This window comes from Callithrix jacchus, chromosome 2 (assembly GCF_049354715.1).
Source record: "Callithrix jacchus isolate 240 chromosome 2, calJac240_pri, whole genome shotgun sequence".
In the NCBI taxonomy this organism is placed as follows: Eukaryota; Metazoa; Chordata; class Mammalia; order Primates; family Cebidae; genus Callithrix; species Callithrix jacchus.
Window position 1 is genome coordinate 125,599,588 of NC_133503.1, and position 24,086 is coordinate 125,623,673.

The 24,086-nt window shown below is 33.6% G+C and overlaps 1 pseudogene; it reads left to right on the forward strand.

The window, feature by feature from the left end:
• LOC100401326 (uncharacterized) overlaps nucleotides 1-24,086 on the forward strand; it is a 93,436-nt pseudogene that overhangs the window by 63,754 nt on the left and 5,596 nt on the right.

Below are 24,086 nucleotides of genomic sequence, written 5' to 3' on the forward strand. Positions count from 1 at the left end.
GAGCTCCATAATTGCTCTTCTTTGTATGTCAGATCTAACAGTGGATACCACAGTCATTCAACTACAACGCTTAAATACAATGGGAATAATTGGATTCTGAGGTGGCAGGGGCCAAGCGGTGCACAGCTATCATAATGGACAGCAAAAACAAAGCAGCAATCAGAATAGTCTGATTCATGTGGAGCTCTCACATTGGCTAATTAATCACAGTATTCCTAGAAGTGAAATTGATAGGAGGCCTACTGCATTCCTACTTAATTTACATAAGCAGAAAACTTCTAAGTCAAATGGACAAAAATTAATTTGAATTATAAAAACAGAATCACCACCCCTCAGTCAATTTCCAGACTTGAGCATGTTTATAGACCCAGAACCCCTTGAATGAAGAGGAGGCCGGGGTCCCCTTGATAAAGGACCCCACTATACTACTGAGAGTTTATGCTGTTTTCTCCCATTCTTCCCCAAGGAGATCTCTGGCCTTTTACCAGTGTAACTGTGCACTGGGGAAAGGGAAAGGATCAGACATTTCAGAGACTACTGGACACTGACTCTGAGCTGACATTGATTCCAGGTAAACTGAAATGTCATTGTGGTCCTCCAGTTAAAGTAGGGGCTTATGAAGTTCAGATAATTAATGGAGTTTTAGCACAAGTTTGACTTATGATGGGTCCAGTGGGTCCCTGGCCTCATCCTGTGGTCATTTCCCCAGTGCCAGAATGCATAATTGGCATAGACATACTTAGCAGTTGGCAGAACCCCCACATTGGCTCCCTGACTGGCATTATGAGGGCTACGATGGTGGGAAAGGCCAAATGGAAGCCACTGAGCTGCCTCTATCTAGAAAAACAGTAAATAAAACACAATATTGCATCCCTGGAGGGATTGTGAATATTAGTGCCACCATCAAGGACTTGAAAGACACAAGGGTGGTGATTCCCACCACATTTCCATTCAACTCACATTTGGCCTGTGTGGAAGAAAGATGAGTCTTGGAGAATGACAGCAGATTATTGTAAGTTTAACCAAGTGGTGAGATCAATTGCAGCTGCTGCACCAGATGTGGTTTCATTGATTGAGCAAATTAACACATCTTCTGGTACCTCGTATGCAGCCACTGACTTGGCAAATGCCTCTTTCTCCATTCCTCTCCATAAGGCCCACCAGAAGCAATTTGCCTTCAACTGACAAGGCCAACAATATACCATTACTGTCTTATCTCAGAGGTATATCAACTCTTCAGCTTTGTGTCAGAATCTTATTCAGAGACCTTAATCACTTTTCTCTTTCGAAAGGTATCACACTGCTCCATTACACTGATGACATTATACTAATTGGATGCAGTGAATGAGAAGTAACAAACACACTGAATTTACTGGTGAGACATCTACATGACAGAAAATGGAAAATAAATCCTAGTAAAATTCAGGGACTTTCTACCTCAGGAAAATTTCTAGGAGTCCAGTGGTGTGGGACCTGTCAAAAAATTCCTTTTAAGGTGAAAGATAAGTTGCTGTATTTGTGCCCCCGCCCACCCGCCCCACCAAGAAAGAGGATTTGGATTTCGGAGGCAACATACTCCACATTTTGCTGTGTTACTCCGGCCTATTTATCAAGTGACCCGAAAGGCTGCCAGTTTACAGTGGAGTCGAGAACAGGAGAAGAATCTGCAAGAGGTCATAATTATAACATTATCTTTCTTTGAAGAGTCATGTGTTTAAAAAGATCAAAATATTTATAAGTAATTGAAATACACTATCTCTTCCTATTAAAGAAACAAACAGTCTGTATAATAACAAAAAGGTATTTATACTGCTGCTTTTCAAAACTGTATATTTTTGAGTATTTGTGTTTAATTAATTTCTTTTTTTAATATATAAATATTGTATTTTATTCTGGGATTTTTTTGGCTCCATTTCTCTGCTGAGAATTCCCATATTTTCACCCTATATTTAAAAAATTCCTTAAACATACTTTTACTAGGTGTATTAAAGTATTTGTCTACTAATTCCAACATTTGTGTCATCTTAGGATCAGTTTCAATGACTACTTTGATCCTTGGATATGGGTCACATTTGCCTATTTGTTCTCTTTCTTTTTTTTTTTTTAATTGCATTTTAGGTTTTGGGGTACATGTGCAGAACATGCAAGACAGTTGCATAGGTACACATATGGCAGTGTGTTTTGCTGCCTTCCTCCCCTTCACCCACATTTGGCATTTCTCCCCAGGCTATCCCTCCCCAGCTCCCCCCCCCGACTGTCCCTCCCGTATTCCCCCCAATAGTCCCCAGTGTTTAGTACTCCCTTTCCTGTGTCCATGTGTTCTCATTTTTCATCACCCACCTATGAGTGAGAATACGTGATATTTCATTTTCTGTTCTTGTGTCAGTTTGCTGAGAATGATGTTCTCTAGATTCATCCATGTCCCTACAAATGACACGAACTCATCATTTTTGATTGCTGCATAATATTCCATGGTGTATATGTGCAACATTTTCCCAATCCAGTCTATCATGGATGGGCATTTGGGTTGGTTCCAGGTCTTTGCTATTGTAAACAGTACTGCAATAAACATTCGTGTACATGTGTCCTTATAGTAGAACGATTTATAGTCCTTTGGATATATACCCAGTAATGGGATTGCTGGGTCAAATGGAATTTCTATTTCAAAGGCCTTCTTAATTAATTGAATTTAATCAGTCTTACAGTAAATAATATTATACTGAGAATGCTTTGCTCCAGTCATTTGCCAGATGGATATATAAGCAGTGTCTCCACACTCACACACACTCAACACGTACACACTAGTGAGATGGGTGTGAGACTCAGGAGCACAGCAGGATGAACTAGGACTCTCATGAGAATGGCTAAGGGTGGTAGTTGCTGCTCCTGAGGTGAGGGCATCATCAACTCTACAAATTGTTGGTGACTCAAGTTCTTGTATTCTCCTGAATTGTATGACTCTCTTCTTAAGGCTGTATCCTATTTCATCGAGAAAATACATACTTTTACATGTGTCTGTTGGACAATTTTTTTACCAATCACATAGTTGTTTTGTATGAAAATACAGAGGTTGATTTTAGATACGATATTAATGCAAACACCATAGACGTGAGTTGAAGTAAAACGTAGGGAAGTCTTGATAATACTGTATTTACAAGATGTCTTCAGGCCACATTTATTTAGACCACAATTATTTAGTCTGAGTATCTAAGAAAAATTATTTCAATGGAGTAGAACCACTGGCCCTTGTCTGTGTCGAAACAACAATAACTGCTTGTATGGTATGTGAAGATTTATGGGGTTATTTACTTGAAGACAATAATATATTCCTAAAAATTCAGCAAATAAAAAACAAACTGCAATCATATTAGATTATAAGCCACTTTAAACGATATTTCCCAATCACTAAATGGTTGGTAGTATTATTAATGAACAAATTATTTGCATGCATGACATCTTCTCTTTTCCTGTATTACCTTTCTCACTCTTTTGCATTTGCCACAAATCTCTTTAAAAATATTTCACTGAGGCTGGGCACTGTGGCTCACACTTGTGATTCCAGCACTTTGGGAGGTGGAGGAGGGCAAATCATGAGGTCAGGAGTTCGAGACCAGCCTGACCAACAAGTTGAAACCCCCTCCCTACTAAAAATACAAAAATTAGTCCAGTATGGTGGTGCATAACTGTAATCTCAGCTATTCAGGAGGCTGAGGCAGGACAATCACTTGAACCCAGGAGATGGAAGTTGCAGTGAGCCAAGATCACGCCAATGCACTCCAGCCCGGGTGACACAACAATATTCCATCTCAAAACCAAAACAAACAAACAAACAAACAAATTACACACACACACACACACACACACAAAATTTCACTGAGATAGGATTTATTGTAAAATTAGGCAAACATAAAACCAAACATAAATATTTTATGTCAAAATGTTTGGTACAATCTGGCTATGGAGGAGAATGATTCAAATTAACATTAACCCTGCTAAGTTTCTCTTAGCATTAGCAATAACCAAGAATGCTTGTCATCAGTGTTATCACTTATTACACATTTCAAACAACGAATCATTTGATTCTGATTTTGACATTCAGCAGGTGAATTTGGAATGTAAATAAAGAACTTTCACTTATATAATTTTTAATGTATTTAGTTTTGAGAATGTAAATATATTAACTTGCTGCAAAAATAATTGTGGTTTTTGCCACTACTTTAAATGGCAAAAAGTGCAATTATGTTTTTTACACCAAGCTAATTATCTCTTTATAAATACTGCCCTCCCACTCACCACAAAGTTTGAAAAATAGGTACATGAATTCTAAAATATAATATGAAATGAGCATTAGGCCAGATGCTGTGGGGCAAGCAGCACTTTAGGAGGCCTAGGTGAGCAGATCACTCGAGGTTAGGAGTTTGAGACCAGACTGGCCAGTAGGGTGAAGCCCCCTTTCTACTAAAAATAAAACTATTAGTTGGGTGTGGAGGCAGGTGCCTGTAATTCCAGCTACTCAGAAGGTTGAGGCAGGAGAGTCAATTAAACCTGGGAGACTGAGGTTGCTTTGAGCCAATACTGTGCCACTGCACTCCAGCCTGGGTGACAAAGTGAACTCGGTTTCAAATAAATAAATAAATAAATATAAAAAAAGAAAACTGAGCTGGTTGGCCTGAGAAAAACTGACTTAAAAATCACTATATATTTCTATCATCTAGAGCTACAGTGGTATAAAACACTGAGAAATGATTTGAAGGAATTCAGCACCCAATTAACAAGACTGAAACAATTTGATAATGGTAGTGGAGAGAGTGTGGAAAATTGCCACTCATTTTTACAATTCAGGAGACAATCTATGAATGGAGTCAGCATAAGGGATACAACTGGCAACATCTATCCAAGTTAAGAATATGACATTCTTTATGACCTGATGTTAGAAATGAGTGTACATTTATGAACCAAGCATGGAAATTGTAGCATTGTTTGTACTTTCAAAACATTGGTAATGATCTAAAGGCAAAATATCAAGTGAGATTAGTAAATAATAAAGCATTATTAAACATAATGTCAGTAATCATTAAAATGTGCCAACTATATATTTTGTTAGGAAATAATCTCCAAGTTAAAATCAAGACCATAAATTTTAAAAATGATATTCAGAGTAGTGTGTACACTATATTACCATTTCTATACAAACTATGTTATCATTTGAATAAAAAATATATTATCACTATGTATATCATAGGATATAAAAATGGGTCATCTATGGAAATTGGTAAAAAAATTATACCAAAATCTAATATCCGTGGAAAGGGCATTTTGAGTTGCTGATGTGTGGTGGAAAGCGAATTTACATTTCACTGCATGCGCATATATTTCCTCTTTAAAACTAAGTTAAAAAAATTTTAAAACTCATTCTCAACAGTTTCAACATAATCTTGTCCAAGATTATTATTGCACCATGTAAATAATGAAGCCAATGTTTGCATTAAATCAATATTTATGAAATTCAGAAGTTGGGATGAAAGAATACTGTTGGTAAGCTTTCAGCATGTGGCTAAATAACATTAAAATTGGCTCATTCAGTAACTACACATAAAAAGTTATATCACTCTCAGCATGTGTTAATTCAGCTGAACAAATCATGCTTGTTCAGAATGGGCAACTATGGACTCTGTTTGTATAGCAAGGCCTTTATCTGAACTATTGTGTCCTCAGAAGATTAAAAAAATAATTGAACGTAAAAAGCCATGATCGTATGATTCACTGAATTTGTTCAATCTGGCTGAATAACAAAGGAAGAGAACTACCCTTCTAAGTATAAATGATTGAATTGATTGAATAAATGAATGTTCGTGTTTGTGTGTGTGTGGGTGTGTGTGCATACACACATGTGTAAACCTCAGATATTTTAATACAATTATATAATGTTACAGGGCTTAATGCATCTATCTTGTTGATTGCAAGTAAATGCATATGCAAAATACTAAATAAAAGAGATAGTATGTAAGGAGTTCAAATCCCATTATTTATTTAATAAGGAAAAAGTCCAAGTCTACTTCCAGGGTGGTGAACATACAGTCAAAGGGTATCTGGATTGATTGCTTGAAGAGCTCTGTTAATCTTCCTTCTCTGGCTTGTTTTTACATTTCACAACCAGAAAACATCCCTCCATGATTAAGAACCTGGAAATGTGCCTGTCAGTTACCAATCCTATAGTGTCAGGAACTTTATACTTCTGGTCTCAGGTAGATGAGATTTATTCCTTTGGAAAAAGCAATAACTATTTATTTGGCAAAAATTTTGCCCTCATAAATTCTTCATAACATCATTCATTGCCATAAAATTCATAAAGGCAGTTGGGGGCATTCTGATTTATCATCTGAATCAGCATGAAGCATTGAGCACCAGAATTTAAATACACAGTGCATGGTGGCATGCTTAATTTCAAAGAAACATGTATAATAATTTGATTCTTGTTTAAATTAATTTTTTAAAAATCTGAAATACCTAAAATCACATAATTTGATTCAGTAGGCAAACTGTCATCAGAAATGAAATAATAAGCCCTGGGCTGTTTCACTGCAGATATTTATTCTAGTTTTATTTCTAAAACTTAAAATATGATATTTATCATTAATTTTGTGACTATTTTCTATGACACTATTTAGATGCCACACACACATAAATTGTATTGCTCTTTTATCATAGCGACTATACACTAAACGAAGACTGTATCTCTGTGATAGCCTAGCACAGGCCACATTAACTGTGTTTGGAGAAAAGTGATCAAGACAACTGAATTCTCTAACTGTATATATCATTATGTACAATGTTTTCTTGTATTGAGAGTATTGAATTATAAAAGTAAAAAGATGCGAGCTTTCAGAACTTCTGAGAATAATGAATGTTGGATATAAAATACTTAGGAGAAAAGGGAAAGGGGTGATATTGAGTATCAATTCTTATCTCTTCATTACTTTATACAGTTAAAAAATCATTTAACTGTTTGGAGACTGATGGAGAGACTGAACAGATTCCAACACCACACCAACAGCAGGTGCTGGTGTCGAGCCTTTCCCTGACCTGGAAATAACTAAAAGGTTGGTGATTAAGTTCTGATTAAATTCCAGTGGCGTCTTAAATTCTGATTCTCTCGATAAGTCTTCACCAAGCTAGGAAACAATGGTGGGGAAAAATTTAGTTTCAAAGTAGTATGTAAGTTACAATGCTAATAATAACACCTCCCTACAATTGGAAATAACCGCAGGTCAGTGATTGAGTTCTAATATTAAATAAAAAATATCTAACACCACCAAAGAACACTTGCAAAAGCTGGAAGTGGTGGCTATCTCCTCAAATACATGGGCATCAGCATAAAGATACAAGAATTATACAAAAAAAGAAAAAGAAAAATATCACCACCAAAAGAAACCTGCAAATTTCTAATAATGAACCCATACTAAATTTTTATAGCACCTCAAAAGAATAGGCAAGACAAGAAAAAATAGACAAATATGACTACACCAAACTAAATTTTTCTGCACAGCAAAGAAAACAATTAATTGAGAAAAGACACAACTTCCAGAATGAGTAACAGTATTTGCAAACTGTGCATCCCACATGGAGTTAACATGCAAAGTATATAAGTAAATAGAGCAATTCGATAGGAAAACAAACAAAAAACTAAAATTATCCAGTTAAAAATGAACAAAGACCTGACTAGATCTCAACAGAAGTGGTCTCAAAAGAAGACATATAAAAGGGCAGCAGGTATTTGACAAAAGCATACCAATAATTATGAGAAAAATATAAATAAAAAGAACCAAGAGATATTGCCCAACTGCAGTTAAAATGTCTATTATCAAGAGACAAAAACAACAACAACAATGACAAAAACAAATGCTGGTAAGAATTCAAAGAAGAGGATACTTTTTATACACTGTTGGTGGAAACGTAAATTAGTACAGCTGTTATGAAAGGCAGTATGGAGTTCCCTTAACAAATTAAAAATAAAACTATCATATAAGCCAGCAATTCCACTATTGGGTACATATTCACAGGAAATGAAATCAATATGTTGAAGAGAGAGCTGAAGTTCTATCTTTATTGGAACACTATCCACAATGGCTGAGAGATGAAATCAACCAAAATGTTCTTCAAAGAACAAACAGAGCTAATGGAAGACAAGAAATAACCATGATCAGAGCTGAATAGAAGGAGATAAAAACATGAAAAACACTTCAAATAAAATCAATTACTCAAGGAGCTGTTTTTTTAAAACATTAATAAAATAGACTACTAGGTGGACTAATAAGAAGAGAGAAAAGAATCAAATAATCACAATCAGAAATGATAAGGGGGATGTAACCATGGACCCCACAGAAATACAAGCAACCATATCAGAGAATACTATAAAAACCTCTATGCACACAAACTAGAAAGTCTATAAGAAATGGTAAATTTCTGGACACATCCACCCTCCCAAAGCTGAACCAGGAAGAAATTGAATCTCTGAGTAGATCAGTAATGAGTACTGAAACTGAGGCAATAATAAATAGCCTACCAACTGAAAAAAATTCAAGGAACAGATGTATTCATAGCTGAATTCCACAAGAGATACAATAAAGATCTGGTATCATTTTTACTGAAACAATTCCAAACAATTGAAAAAGAGGGACTCCTCCCTAACTCATTCTATGAGGCCGTCGTCATCCTGATACCAAATCCTAGCAGGAATGCCAAAAAAAAAAAAAAAAGAAAGACAAAAAAAAGAAAAGGAAAAGAAAACGTCAGGCCAGTATCATGGATGAACATTGATGTAAAAATCTTCAATAAAATACCAGCCAAGTGAATCCAGAAGTACATCAAGAAGCTTATCCACCACAGTTAAGTTGGCTTCATCCCTGGGATGTCAGTTTGATTCAACATACGAAAATCAATAAATGTGATTCATCTCATAAACAAAACTAAACACAATAACCACATGATTATCTAAATAGATGCTGAAAAGGCCTTGGATAAAATGTATTACCCCTTAATGTTTAAGACTCTCAAAAGTATTGAAGGAACATATCTAAAAATAGTAGGAGCCATATATGACAAACCCATAGTCAATATCATACTGAATGGGCAAAACCTGGAAACATTACCTTTAAAAACTGGCACAAGACAAAGATGCCCTCTGTCACCACTCCTATTCAACAAAATATAAGTCCTGGCATGGCAATCAGGCAAGTGGAAGAAATAAAGACTATTTACATGGAAAGAGAGGAAGTCAAACTATCCCTCTTTTCAGGTGACATGAACCTATATTTAGGAAACCCCATAGTCTCAGTCCCAAAACTTGTTAAGCAGACAAGCAACTTCAGCAAAGTCTAAGATATAAAATTAATGTGGAAAAATTATTAGCATTTCTATACCAACAACAGACAAGGAGAGAGGCAAATCATAAATAAACTCCCATTCAAAATTGCTAAAAAAACAATAAAGTACCCAAAAAATACAGCTAACAAGGAAAGTGAAGGACCACTTAAAGGAGAATTATGAACCACTGCTGAAGGAAATCAGAGAGGAAACAAACAAATAGAGAAACACTCCTTGCTCATGTATAGGAATAATTAATATCGTGAAAATGACCATACTGCCCAAAGTAATTTATAGATTCAATGCTATTCCCATTAGACTACTATTCACATCCCTCACAGAGTTAGAATAAACTATTTTAAAATTAATAGGGAACTAAAAATAACCCAAATACCCAAGACAATTCTAAACAAAAAGGAACAAAGCTAGAAGAGTCATGTTATCTGACTTCAAACTATAGTATAAGGGATACAGTAACCAAAACAGCATGGTACTGGCACAGAAACAGACACATAGACCAACAGAACAGAACAGACAACTCAGAAACAAGGCTGCACACCTACAACCATCCGATGTTAAACAAACTTGGCAAAAACAAGCAATGGAGTAATGATTTCCTATTTAACAAATGGTGCTTGGAGTGCTTGCTAATCTATGTAGAAAATTGAAATTGGGCCCCTTTCTTACATCATATACAAAAATTATCCCAAGATGAGTTAAATACTTAAATGTAAAACACAGAATTACAGAAACTCTCAAATAAAATCTAGGCAGTGCCATTAAGGACATAGGCATGGGCAAATATTTCATGACAAAAATACCAAAAGCAAGTGCAACAAAAGCCAAATTTGACAAATGAGTCCAATTAAACTGAATAGATTCTGCACAGCAAAAGAAACAATCATCATAGTAAACAGATAGCCTACAGAATAGGAGAAAATTTTTCAATCTATCCATCTGACAAAGGACTCCTATCCAGAATTTATAAGGAACTTAAACAAATTTATAAGAAAAAAACAAACAACTTCATTAAAAAGTGGGCAAAGGACATAAACAGACACTTCTCAAAAGAAAACATTCATGTGCCAACAAACAAACAAAAAAAGAAAAGATCAGCATCACTGATTATTAGAGAAATGCAAATCAAAACCACAATGAGAACACCATCACATGCCAGTCAGAATTATGAGTATTAAAAAGTCAAGAAACAACAGATGCTGGCAAGGTTGCAAAGAAAAAGGAATGCTTATGCACTGTTAGTGGGAGGTAGATTAGTTCAACCATTGTGGAAGACTGTGTGGTGATTCCTCAAACACCTAGCAATAGAAATAGCACTTGACCCAACAATCCCATTACTGGTATATACCCAAGGGAATACAAACATTATCTTACAAAGATACATGCACATATATGCTTATTGCAGCACTCACTATTCACAACAGCAAAGACATGGAAACAACCCAAATGCCCATCAGTGATAAAATGGATTTAAAAAAATGTGGTACATATACGCCGTAGAATACTGCCCAACCATAAAAAGGAATGAGATCATGCCCTTTGCCGGAACATGGATGGAGTTGGAAGCCATTATTTTCAGAAAACCAACGGAGGAACAGAAAACCAAACACAGCATGTTATCACCTATAAATGGGAGTTGAATGAGGAGAACAGAGAGGGGAACAACACACACTGGGGCCTGTAGGAGGAGATTGGGAAATGAAGATAATAATCAGGAGGAACAGCTAATAAATGCTGGGCTTAACACCTAGGTGATGGGATGACCTTTGTAGCAAACCACCATGGCACATGTTTACCTGTGTAACAAACCTGCATATCCTGCACATATACTCCTGAACTTAAAATAAAAGTTGAAGAAAAAAAAAGAAAATCTGGTAGGGTCAGAGATGGTGCATTAGGGCCAAGTAGAATCCTCCAGTGATGAAACCTCTGTAGAAACACCACATTGAACAACTAGAAAAACTAGCCATGCAAGAAGCATCTTCATAAAAAACAAATAATGAAATGAGTGATCCTAGTACTTGGTTTTTATAAATAACAATAACAGAGACATTGAAAAACACAGAAAAAGAATAGAAGAGCTCTTGGATTGTTTACACCACCTCCCCCCCATCCCAGGCAGAGCAGTGAAGAGAGAATCTCTGTGATTGTGAAAGAAAGTGAAGTGAATGTGGGATTCAGTGCCATTCTAATACAATGGAAAACTACACTGGGCAGAATTTTTCAGTACTCAAGGAAGAAGCATTTCAAGTAGCCCTGGAGCAGAGGGAAATCCCCTGTCCCAGGGGAAGCAACTCAAGTCCAGGCTGACTTCAATACAGGCTGATTAAAGTGGAACCTTGAATAATTTTGAGTTGTAATCAGGTCATCATGATGGCAGTCTTTGGGCAAGACCTAGTGATGTGCTGATCTCCTAGGCAGTGGAATTGGGATGCAGCCCAGTACAACACCAGCCATGTAGTATCAGAAGAGACTCTTCAACCTTGGAGGAAATAGAGGGAAGGAGCACAGTGAACTTTTTCTTGCAACTTGGATACTAGCTCACACACAATAAAAGACAGCATCAGGAAAAATACTGAAGCCCCTATTTCAGACTTTTACTCTTAGATAGCATTTCTAGACCCACCCTTAGCCAGAAGGAAATCCTCCATCCTGGTGGAATAGACAGCCCAGTAGGATTCACCACTTCCTGACTAAAGTGGCCTTGGACCTTGAGTAAACATCAGCCCCAGCCAGACAGTAGAGGCCACAATCCTTGGGCCAGCTCCAGAAATGAGCTGGTCTAAGAGGCCATCAGCTTCAAGTGCAACCCAATAAGGTGCCAGATGTGGTGGCCACAGGAGTGCTCATGGCACTTCTTCACCAACTCAATGTACCACAATGCTGAAAGAGACTCCTTCAGTTTGAGAGAAAGAGAGTGGGAGACTTTGCCTTAATACCCAGGAAATTCTCTCTTATCTTCCCCAAGTCACCCAAGACTGTATCTAGGAGTTTCAAGAATTGCAGTTTTCCTAGACTTAGGGTGCCCACTATTGCTGAAGCAGCTGTAGTGACTGTAGGCTTAGGCATAAAACTCAATTCACTTTGGATTTTTGAAAAGCCCTCTCAAAAAAGAGGTACACAAACAAGACCATACTGGGAAGATTGGAATAATTGCTTCTCCCTTCAATGCCCGGACATTAGTGAACATAGGCAAGATCAAGAACATCCAGGAAGTCAGCACTTTTCCAAATAGATTAAATAATAATCCGGTGACCAGTGCTGGCATGATGGAAATATGTGACCTCTCAGGCAGAACATTTAGAACAGCTGTCTTGGGGAAGCTCAATGAATTCAAGGTAATACAAAAACACAAGTCAAAATTTCATCTGAGAATTTTAACCTAAAGTTTGAAATAATTTTAAAAATTAAGTAAAAATTTTTGAGCTGAAAATTCAATTGATAAACTAAGAAAATGACCAGAGTCTCCCAGCAGCAGAATTGGTCAAGCAAAAGAAAGTATTAGTAACTCAAATAGAGCCTACATGAAAATACATAGTTAGAAAAGAAATTATAATAATTATTATAAAAAGGAAATTATTATAAGATTTAGAAAACAGAGTCAAGAGGCAAATACTAGTTATTGAAGAATGGTTGGCCTTAAAGAGGATGCAGAGAAATATGTTAGGGTAGAACTTTTATTCAAAAAAGAAGTAACATAACTTTGCAAACACAGATAAAGACAAAAGTGTCTGGTTGAAAGAGGCAACAAGAACACCAAGTAGACCGAACCCAAATAAAACTACCTCAAGGCATATAAACAATCAAACTCTCAAAAATTCAAGAATTATGTAAGGATCCCAAAAGCAGGAAGAGGGGAGAATAAAGCAAATAACATGTAAAAGAACTCTGATACATCTGACAGGAGGCTTCTCAGTAGATACCTCATAAGCCAGTAGGGATTGGAATGACATATTCAAAGTACTGAGTTGGGGGAACATTGTAACCCAGAATATTACAATCAGAAAAGTTATGCTTCAAAGGTTAAGGAGAAATAAATAATAAATATTTTCTCAAACAAAAGTTGAGGGATTTTATTAACACATGACTTGTGTTACAAGAAATGCTAACAAAAATTCTTCAGTCTGAAAGAAAAGAATTTATCAAGCAATAGGAAATCATCTCCAGGTATAAAACTTACTGATTAAGCACACAAAGAAATACAAAATATTCTAAGACTGTGATTGGGATGTGTAAACCCCTCAAATCTTTCATGTGAAGACTAAAAGACAAACCTATCAAAAATAAAGAAGTACAACAATTTTCTGAGATAGACAATTTAAAATATATAAATAGAGAGCATATGAAAAAGTCCTTAACATCAGAGAAATGCAAATTAAAATAACAATGAGATATCATCTCACCCACGTTAAAGTATTTTTTTAAAAAGAAAAGAAGGAAAAGAGAAGCAATAACAGATGCTGGCAAGGATATGGAGAAAAGACAACCCTCCTAAACTGTTGAAGGTGGAAATGTAAATTAATACAGCTACCATGGAGAACAGAATGAAGAATCCCTCAAAAACTAATAATATAGCTATCGGATGACCTAGGAATCCAACTTCTGAATATATACTTCAGAGAAAGGAAAGCAGTATATTGAAAAGATAGCTGCACTCATATTTATTGCAGTACAATTCACAATAGCTAATATAAAAAATAATCCTGAGTCCAACAGTGAATAAAGAAAGAAAATGTGGTGCATTTATGCAACATATGTTATTTAGCCATAATAAAAAATGAAACTCTGTCATTTGCAACAACATGGATGGAACTGGATAATACGATATTTAGTGAAATAAGTGAGGCACAGAAAGTGAAATATCACATGTTTTTACTCATATGTGGGAGCTAAAAACGTTGATTTCATGGAGATAGAAAGTAGAATGATGGTTAGTAGAGGCTGAGAAGCCTATTGGGGAAGGCAGAGGATAAAGACTGGCTGGTTAATGTGTGATAAATGCTTAAGGTAATGGATATCTGAATTACCCTGATTTGATCCTTATACATTGTATACTTCAATCAAAATATTACCTATACCACTTAAATATGTGCAACTATCATTTAGCCATGAAAATTAAACATTAAGTATTATAAACAAAATATGGTAAATACACACAATGGTATACTATTCAACTATAAACAAGAATGAAATTTTGTCATGTGCGACAACATGGGTGAACCTGAGGACATAATGTTAAGTGAAATAAGCTGGACACAGAAAGACAAACACTCATTAATCTTACTCATATATGTAATCTGATAAATTGATTTGGTGTTAGCAGATAGTAAAATATTGGTTACCAGAGGAAGCTGGGGAGTATAGGGAGAAGTGTTGGTTAATGAGTACAAAAATACAGTTAGAAGAAATATTTCATTATTCTATCACATTGTAGGGTGACTAAGCTAACAATAATCTATTTTATTTTTCAAGATAGATAGAAAAGAGGACCTTGAAAGTTATCACCATAAAGAAATGATAAAGGTTTGAGGTAATGCATATGCTAACTACCATGATTTGATCATTATAGAATATATACATGTATTGATACATCACAATGTACTTCATAAATGTGTACAATTATTTGTTGATTATAAACAAAAATTGAGTTGAAATGACTATTAAATGTTTTTCTTATTGAAATTTCAATTTCATCAACTGTATTTTAATACTTTTTTCATAACAATAGTGTAATTTTTAATTGTGGAGAATTACTTCCAGTGAAGTAGCAGTGTGTGAGTGTACTAGATTTCTATCAACTGAGGTTAAATAGTTTCTCACAACGCAATATGATTTTGTGTAATTGCCTGATAACTAATTTTATTTCTAACACCTCCTTCATATTTAATTAACATAGCTTCTGAAACAAAAAAAAAGGTAGCTTTGTAAAATAATGGATATACTATTTAGCTTGAGTGTGGTAATCATTTTACAGTGTATAAATATATTAATCACATTGTACAGTTTGAAGTTTTATTTGTCAATTATGCCTCAATAAAACTAAAAAGAAGGAAAACAAAATATTTTAAAATTACATTGTGGTGATTGAATAACACTGTATAGTCGTTAAAATACATTGAGTTGTATACTTCAAATCGATGCATGTTCTGTGAATTATAGCTCAATAGAGAAAATAGTAGATGACCAATATATGTGAGTCTTTGCAAACAAAGGTGAGATGTCTTGGCATCACCTGTGTGCTTGTTAGAAATGCATAATCTCAGTCCACTAAACTTTATTGAGTTGGAATCTTCATTTTAACAAAATACCTTTGTAAATTGTGTAGCTATTCAAGTTTGAAAAAAAACTTAGTTCTTTTATTTCTTTTACATTGAATGTATACGGCTGATTTTCAGTGAATAATGGTTGATCGGCTATCCCATATCTCCTCATTAAAGCCAAAAAGTGAGCTAAATAATATACTGTTGAAATATAGCAATTTCATTTCGGAACTATTTGGTTGTTACATGAATATGACAAGTCTTGGATTTATGTCTGTTAATGAAGGATTAAACAAACAGAGATATGGTAAATTGACACCAACTGACAATATGACCTCAGAATAAAGGAAAGCAGACCCAAAGGGTTGCCATATGATAGAAATCAAAATTTATTTATCTTCTCTTACCCAGTTCTCAGCCTGATCACTAGTTCTTCGAATACATAGAAAATTTTCTGTCTCCATTCTACAAGAAAAAGAAGTAGCTACTCTTTCTTGAAAGTGCAGTTTCTTATATGAATAGAAGTTTGGAAGCAGTTGATAAATAAGACTAGAATTGTTAAACACAAACAGATTCAGTTTGTTCAAACTAGCTCTGTTACCTTGGAAGCTCCCCAAAACTGAGTTTCTTTATTGCTTAAAAAAATAGCAGGGGAAGGGGGAATAGTGAAAATTTGTGGCAAGAAAATTTCCAAAGGCAATAAATATTTTATTCTTATTAAATTATCACTATAGTATATAGAAAATATTTTTTATACAAAACCACAATATCCCTGATTTCCTACATCACTACCTTTCTCTTTAAAACCCATCCAATTCTCAGCAAATCCAGAAACTGATTCAAATGCCAGACTTTCAAAATCGAAATACTATCATTTCATTTATTTTGGTAGGTGCAGTTACCTAACAAAAAAAGATAATGCTTTCTCTACAAACATGTTTTAAAAGTTGTTTCTTTTTTAATTATTGAAGAATGGTTTAGAGAAAATAATAATTAAAGCATGGTAAGAAAATAGCTCTATTCCCAGCTCTAATCTTATAGATCTGAGTTATTTTAGGTGAGTTTAAATTGATTTTAAATATCTTCATCTGTAAGTTAGAGCCGAAGTAGATAATTTTTAGTTGGAATAGAGAAATTTTCACACCTTTTTTTTTTACTTCTGTGAGAAGATCACGAAAACTCAACTACTTGTACTTAAGTAATGAAAATATTTTGTTATGAACTGAATAAGTCATGAAGAGGACAGGAAAATTGCATAGAGTAGGAGACCATCTCTGCTGGTAACATATGATTATCAGGTACATTAGGGACCTTAAGTGCGTATATGTACAGTTTCATCATAAAAATCTGAACATTTAGGCTAAACTAGTCTTCTGACAACTGAACACATGATGTCAAAAATTTATTCTGTGAGATCAGTACTCTGAGCTAAAATACAAATGTACAGCTCATGAGTAGCGTAGAACCAGGCATGTAAAACGTGGCAACTGAACATGCTCTATAACAGTCACATTAAACGCACAACAGAATTCTAGAAACCTAACATTGTTACCCATATTTTATAGGTACCCAAATTGCACAATCTTTAAACATATTGTTTCACCAAATATAAACATGTTTTTATCACAGCCAATTTCACTTTGCCAACACATTTTCCCTCTTGATCCAATGTATATTTTATTTCTATGAACATAATAGTCCTAAAAGTATATTATCTCTAAAATATTTTAGTATATTTAAAAAGAAATATAAGTTTTATAATAACTAAGAACATGAAGATTTTTGAATGGCAAATTTATTATCCAAATCAATGGAAATTATTAAACATGTAGTTATCATAGGCATGTTTAACATAAATAAAATCTCAAATGGCTAGGTTCTGCTTTGCATAAGCACGAAAAGTACTAAATATTTTGATAGAAATTGACCATACTCTGAACAGATTCTGTTGCTACTGAATATAAAAATTCATTTCTTGCTTTTTTTCACTTTCCAAATTTAGGGTAAAACAAGTAAAATCAAAATTCAATTTTATTTGAATGTAGAATTTAAAAGTACTGTACACAGTAAGTGCCCAAGATGCCATAAGCAATATCATAATGCTAGAAGAGTTTCTCAAATAGTGTCATACAAAGGTATCAGAGGTGAGGTGCACAGAACACTCATATGTGAACTGAAAATTCTAGAACCTAAAGAAGGTCTACTTTATTATTTGCTCTTAATGGTATGTATACACACCATTTTGAGCATCTCTTTTTAGGTTATAATTTTTAAATTATTTGAGAATATATCGATTCTTAGCTATTTGTTCTTATCAGAAATAAATTCAAATTGAAGCTGCTATTTCATTTTGAAGGCTTTATAAATATAATTAATAATTTCTGGATAAATTACACCTATGGTCTATTGAATGTATGAGGTGTAGATTATTGGAGACAGACATTTATATCATGACAGAAGCTACCTATGAATTTGTGTTCTATCTGTACCACTTACTTGTTATAGCAACACTGAATAAAACACATCACTCCTTAGCTTCAATTATATTTGCTATATATAAAAATATAAATAACTAACTCAAGGGATTTTTAAGATTAATGCAGATAATATAGGGTAAAATGATTCACTATAATTTTTAAATGCTATATTAGCATTATATATAAGTATATGTACTATCTGCAACCCTTAATATCCCATAATATTTCTAAGTCCTTGATTTCAAAATCCACAAATTATCCTTTTTTTAGTAGTTAGAGTGATTCAGGAACAATACAATGAATGCACCCTTGGAATAAAAAGAAAATGGATAGTAGAGTCAGGGGCAAATAAATGCTAACATTTAATGATGATACCGTCTATTCTCATTATTCATGGATTCCAAATTTGTGAATGTGACTACTTGCTAAAATATAGTTGCTGTCTCTAATTCAATACTCATAATACTTGAAAAGTGATTTACATTTCAGAATGTTTAGGCAATATAAAAGATGAACGGGTGTTGGTGAATACTGGAGAAAATTAAAATAAGATAGAAAATTGGACTGGGCATGATGGCTTACACCTGTAATCCCAGCACTTTGGGAGGCCGAGGTGGGCAGGTCACCTGAAGTCAGGAGTTTGAGACCTGGCTGGTCAAAACAGTGAAACCCCATCTCTACTAAAACACACACACACACACACACACACACACACACACACACACACTTAGCTGGGTGTGGTGATGTGCACCTATAATCCCAGCTACTCAGGAGGCTGAGGCAGGAAAATCACTTGAACCAGGAGGTAGAGGTGGCAGAATTGCAGTAAGCCAAGATCATAGCATTGCACCCCTGCCTGAGCAACAAGAGGAAAACATCCATCATCTCAAAAAAATAATAACAGAAGAAGATAGAAAACTGTTGAAGTAGTCTATGTCAAAATAAAACAAAATAATTGAATTTGATATGTTACTAGATATTTAGAAGGTAGTATTAAAAACAAAAACAACAAACTTGGAGATTTGGAAGGTGAGCAGTAAGAATAGTGAAGGAGAAGTTCAAAGCACGTGTGGTCATTCCAGTCTTATAGTTTGAAAATGTAAAGAGATGGTATTGATAAGGTGCTTGGATAATAATGGCTATGAAACAGGGACTCACCACCGGATTGTGTGATAAAGAAAAAAAAACATTGGCATTTAAAATTGTTTGAATAGTCTAGTTATACTTCATATCGAAGTTAAGTATATCTTTGTTACCTCAAATCTAAGTGAAGTTGATCAAATAAAAATAATAATTGTAAACTGGCTTTCCACTGTAAAGAAACTTGTTGAATTTGGAAATAATTTTATTTATTAGCACTTTCATTTAATAGCACTGACTCAAGGTCTAACTCATGTCTGTATTCTTATTTTAATGAAAACATCAAAACTTTTTAAAATAGTTCTGTGTAATCTAGTTTGCATGCACTGCTATGGCTCTAAGGTGACAGGAACATAGTTTATATTTTAAAAACTTTGTTTCTTCAAACTATTTAGTAGAAGAAAAATTATTATTTTTTTCTTCTATCGGAAACCAGTTTGAAGGTAGGAGAGCAAGATGTGTGTCTTCTCTATAAGCAGATTTCTTAGAGGGTTTTTATAAATCAGGGTCATCAGCTTATTATTCCTATTATCTTAAATTTTTGAGGAATTTTTCTGAAAACTTTCTTCAAACTACTATTTTTCAAAATTTAACAGTTTGACTCAATTAAAATTTCAGCAAAAATAAAAATAAGAGAATAATGGAGTCATTATTAATTCTATGCAGATAGTGACTTGTGAAAACCTGTTATCTTTTCTAAAGTTTGAATATCAGGTAGAATCCATCCCAAGGCAACCAACAATGTTTGTCTGGACCATTTGACAGAAAACAGGTAAAACCTTATTAATATATCACAATTAATTTTTAAATAAATCTTTACAATGAAATTGTACTTGTAGATTATTTATTTGAAATATAAAACAAGAGTTTCATGAAATTACTAATGGTTGTTTGTTGTTTAGGAGGGTTGTCACTATCCATGCCTGAATTGTAACTTTTAAATATCACCAACTTAGGGAAAACAATAACTAGATAACAATTTGCTTGGATTTTATTATGTTCATGCAACCATATTCCCAGGTTCTAGAGTGACCACAGAAGATGTTGTGTCCAATTTGTGAAACACTTGGGAGAGAAGAGGTTGGGACAAATGCTAAGACAGATAGGACATTGGAAATACTGACATAAACCATGCCTATTTAAAATACACCAAAATACATGTTTACCAGATATCCATCCTACTTCTATAATTTTTCATATTTCTAGTTCTTTCTCCCAGTCCTTTAGGGACTTCATTTGTATCAGCTAACCTGATGAGGTGGAATGAAGTAATTAAAAGAAAATTCAAATTTTAGAATAAAAACATGTATTTTTAGGTCTCATACGGATCCCAAGGAATAAGCTTTTTCCCAAACAATTCCTATAGATTTTTAAATTATTGTAAGATACATTTAAAATTAATATTATAGGATTTTAAATTATCTTGAATTTTTTTAAGCATTGGTATTCAGTTAGTTTTACTGTGCAATAAGGTATCCTAAACCCAGTATCTTAAAATAGTAGTCCTTTATTTAGCCCGTTCAATGTCTTTACTGTTTATGGATATAAACATAATCAAATGTTCTCATTACCAAGGATTGTACAAATAAAAGAATTTCAGTTATGAAAATCTGCTGCCTTGCCTCATGTTTTTTCCTATTTCCTACACATTTAAGTCATTCAAATCTTGTACATCTCATATTTTACTTGTTTTTGTAGTTCAACTGCTATCTTTTGGATTCCTTTCCTTTGTGAGTGGACAAGTCATGGTTTTCCATTTCAATATTTCTCATCCAAATACCCTATGTTTACTTTCCTACTCTATTGTTTATCTTAGATAGTTTCTTTACATACATCTTCTCACTGATTTTATATTATTCTCTAAGGATAACTAAAACAAATATTGGATTCTTGTTTTTTGTTTGCAGTCTGCGTCTCTGTATATTTTGGTATGGTTAGTAGGCTTAGCAAGAGCTTCTCTGCTTCTTTGGTTTCCATGATAGTATTTTTTCCTAGATACAATTTTATATCTTGAAATTCTTCCTTCTATTTGCTTTATTACCTCTTTATCTTTTTTATGTCATGCCTCAAATCTATTCTTTAGCCTCTTTTCTTCTTTCCTTTTAGGCTTCCTTCCACATAAATTATATCCAATTTTTGTAAATTGGCTAACTGCTCTGTCAAATGTTTCCATATATAGTTATTTAATATTGTAATTTATGGAACTTTGCCAATTCCAATAGCCTCTTGAAAACTTTGCACAGATGAATCACAGAGAACAGTTTTAAATCATAGGTCAGAGGCTAAAAGCCCTTTAATATAGGTTTGAGTAAGTTTTCCTATTTTACTTCCCATATGCTTAAGCTACTCTATAAAAATTTTTCTCATGTATGTATTTCTTAGCTTTTACTGGTACAGTTTGGCTCTTTTCCTTCAAAATAGAGGAACATGTCCAATTCTCCACCATTTTCTAGGCTACATTTCAAAATTATCTACACAACACCTCCACCAATATTTTAATGTCAAGGAAATCTCTATCATTTGAATTTATTTTACTCTGTACATCTTTTGCCAAGGTTGTTTAACCATAATAACACAAGAACATGTTTGTTACAAACCACTATTATTTTATAAACATGTATTCTAATATTTTTATATTCTACCTATAGTATCCCACATAGATTTCATCACATCATTGCAATTTGAAGCACTTTTGAGTACAAGTAAGTTAGTGGAATATCAAAAGAACACATTCTTTGCTTATGCCAGATGAATGTCACATAAATAAGAGGGGCAGTGGATTCTCTGTTAAGGAATCATAGACATACCTTTCAAGTTCTAATTTTTTATTACCTCTACACATGGCTCAGAAAAGTAACTAAATTCATTTAACAAAGTTGTTGAAATAACAATTATGTAAGCAAAAATAAAAAGAAGAATATTATTTCTTAGAATCTGAATTACTTGTTACCAAAAAGTATGCTTCTACCTGCAGACATTATTTTATACATAAACAGTAAATGGCTGTGCAGACATAAAAATATTATTTTATATAATTATAAGCATGTATCTGAATTTTATTCTTGTTTACTTCTCTCAAACTCAGGAGACTGGCAAATAAATTGAGTTTGCCTAGCAGTATCATGGTGCCCTATGTGAGAATAATTAACGTGAAAATACAAACTCAAGAAAAATAAGTCCATCTGTTTTTCTTACTTAGAGGCATAGTCAAACTACTCTTTCAAGCTCTAAGAGGAGGATCTTTTGCCTCAGAATATTTAATAATAATCCCCAGCTTGTTATTTGTTTTCACAAGAAAATTTTATGCTTAAAAATAAATAAGCTCTCAAGTGAACCTTAATAACATCTCTCATGGTTTGGGTAGCACAATCTACATTATTTATTTAGTGACACAGCATATACATGAAGATTATTGTGGACTAAAATCTTCAGGCAGGACTTGGTTTGAAGAGTTTTAAAAATTAGGTATTTTTCAAATACAGTACTCATAGTAGTAGCAGTAAGTGGCTCACTGATCATGGAGTGTTCATTTGAGTCAAGCAAATGACTTCTTAATTTTGAAAGTTATAATTGAAGTGGAAAATATCCCTATCCATGTACATCTAAGTGACAATGTAATAGGGTTGATATAAGTAATGTCATTAGACATGAACAATGATTGCTAAATCAGTGTAGCCAAGATACGCAACTCTCTTCTGTCTTCCTCCTGACAATTCCTTTAGCCACACTTCTGCCTAAAAGGTAAATTGATTGTCTATGACTATAATCATACTGATTAATACTGAGAATTATTATGCTGCATGATAACTTTCTGAAATCCTTCAAAACTGAACTCAGTGATAAGAAACATACATCTTGACAACTTTTATAACAATTTATAAAATTGTCTTTCAGACATGGAAGACAAAATATTTCAAAATGCATGTTAAAATCTCTCACTTTTAAAAAACATTACAAATTTTCCATTTTGACATGTTGGCTCAACGTTCATAAAATGCCTAGCAAGAATGTTTACATTGGAAAGACATTTTACTGAATTAAAATGAAAGGAAACAAATTTTATACATTTACTTTCAAGTATTCTTCTACACGGCACACTCTTGTCTGAAAGACTTTTGGTTACCTGAAATATAGTGAAAACAGTTTAATTTGTATTTTATTCATTTACGTTTTGTGATATTTATAGCACTTATTTTATAATATATCACAGGCTCATATAATTATATTATATATGTGTTTTATAATATAAATATTATATAATATATAAATGATATGTTATATATTAGATCTATTTACCTATTTTTATTACATACACTTATATAGCTATATATTTATATTTTAGATGTAAATAACTTTATATTTCCATATATAGTATCTATTAGGCATAAATATATGTTATATTACATATATAAGTATATATTTACATATGGCATATTATATATGTAAATATATATTTATAAATAGACACGATAGAATATATGCGTATAATCTATTGATTATGAATATATGAGTATATTCTATTTACATACATAATCATTTTCATCTAAAGAAGACATTTCTCTAGGGTTTAAAATTTGCATCACATATTGGTGTATTTCTAGCATCCAGCATCTATCACAATGGTAAGGAAACAATAAAGTGTTCCGTTTGTATCTTATTGAATGTTTTGTGAAATGTTTTATTTAATTATGAAATATATATTTGGAAATATATATATCACATTCAAACTTCAGGAACCATGTGGAATTACCGTAAAGTAACAAGGCTTGACAATAAAAATGAGCTAATAAGAATAATGTCAGAAAACTCTGTTCTTCAGTAGTCATGA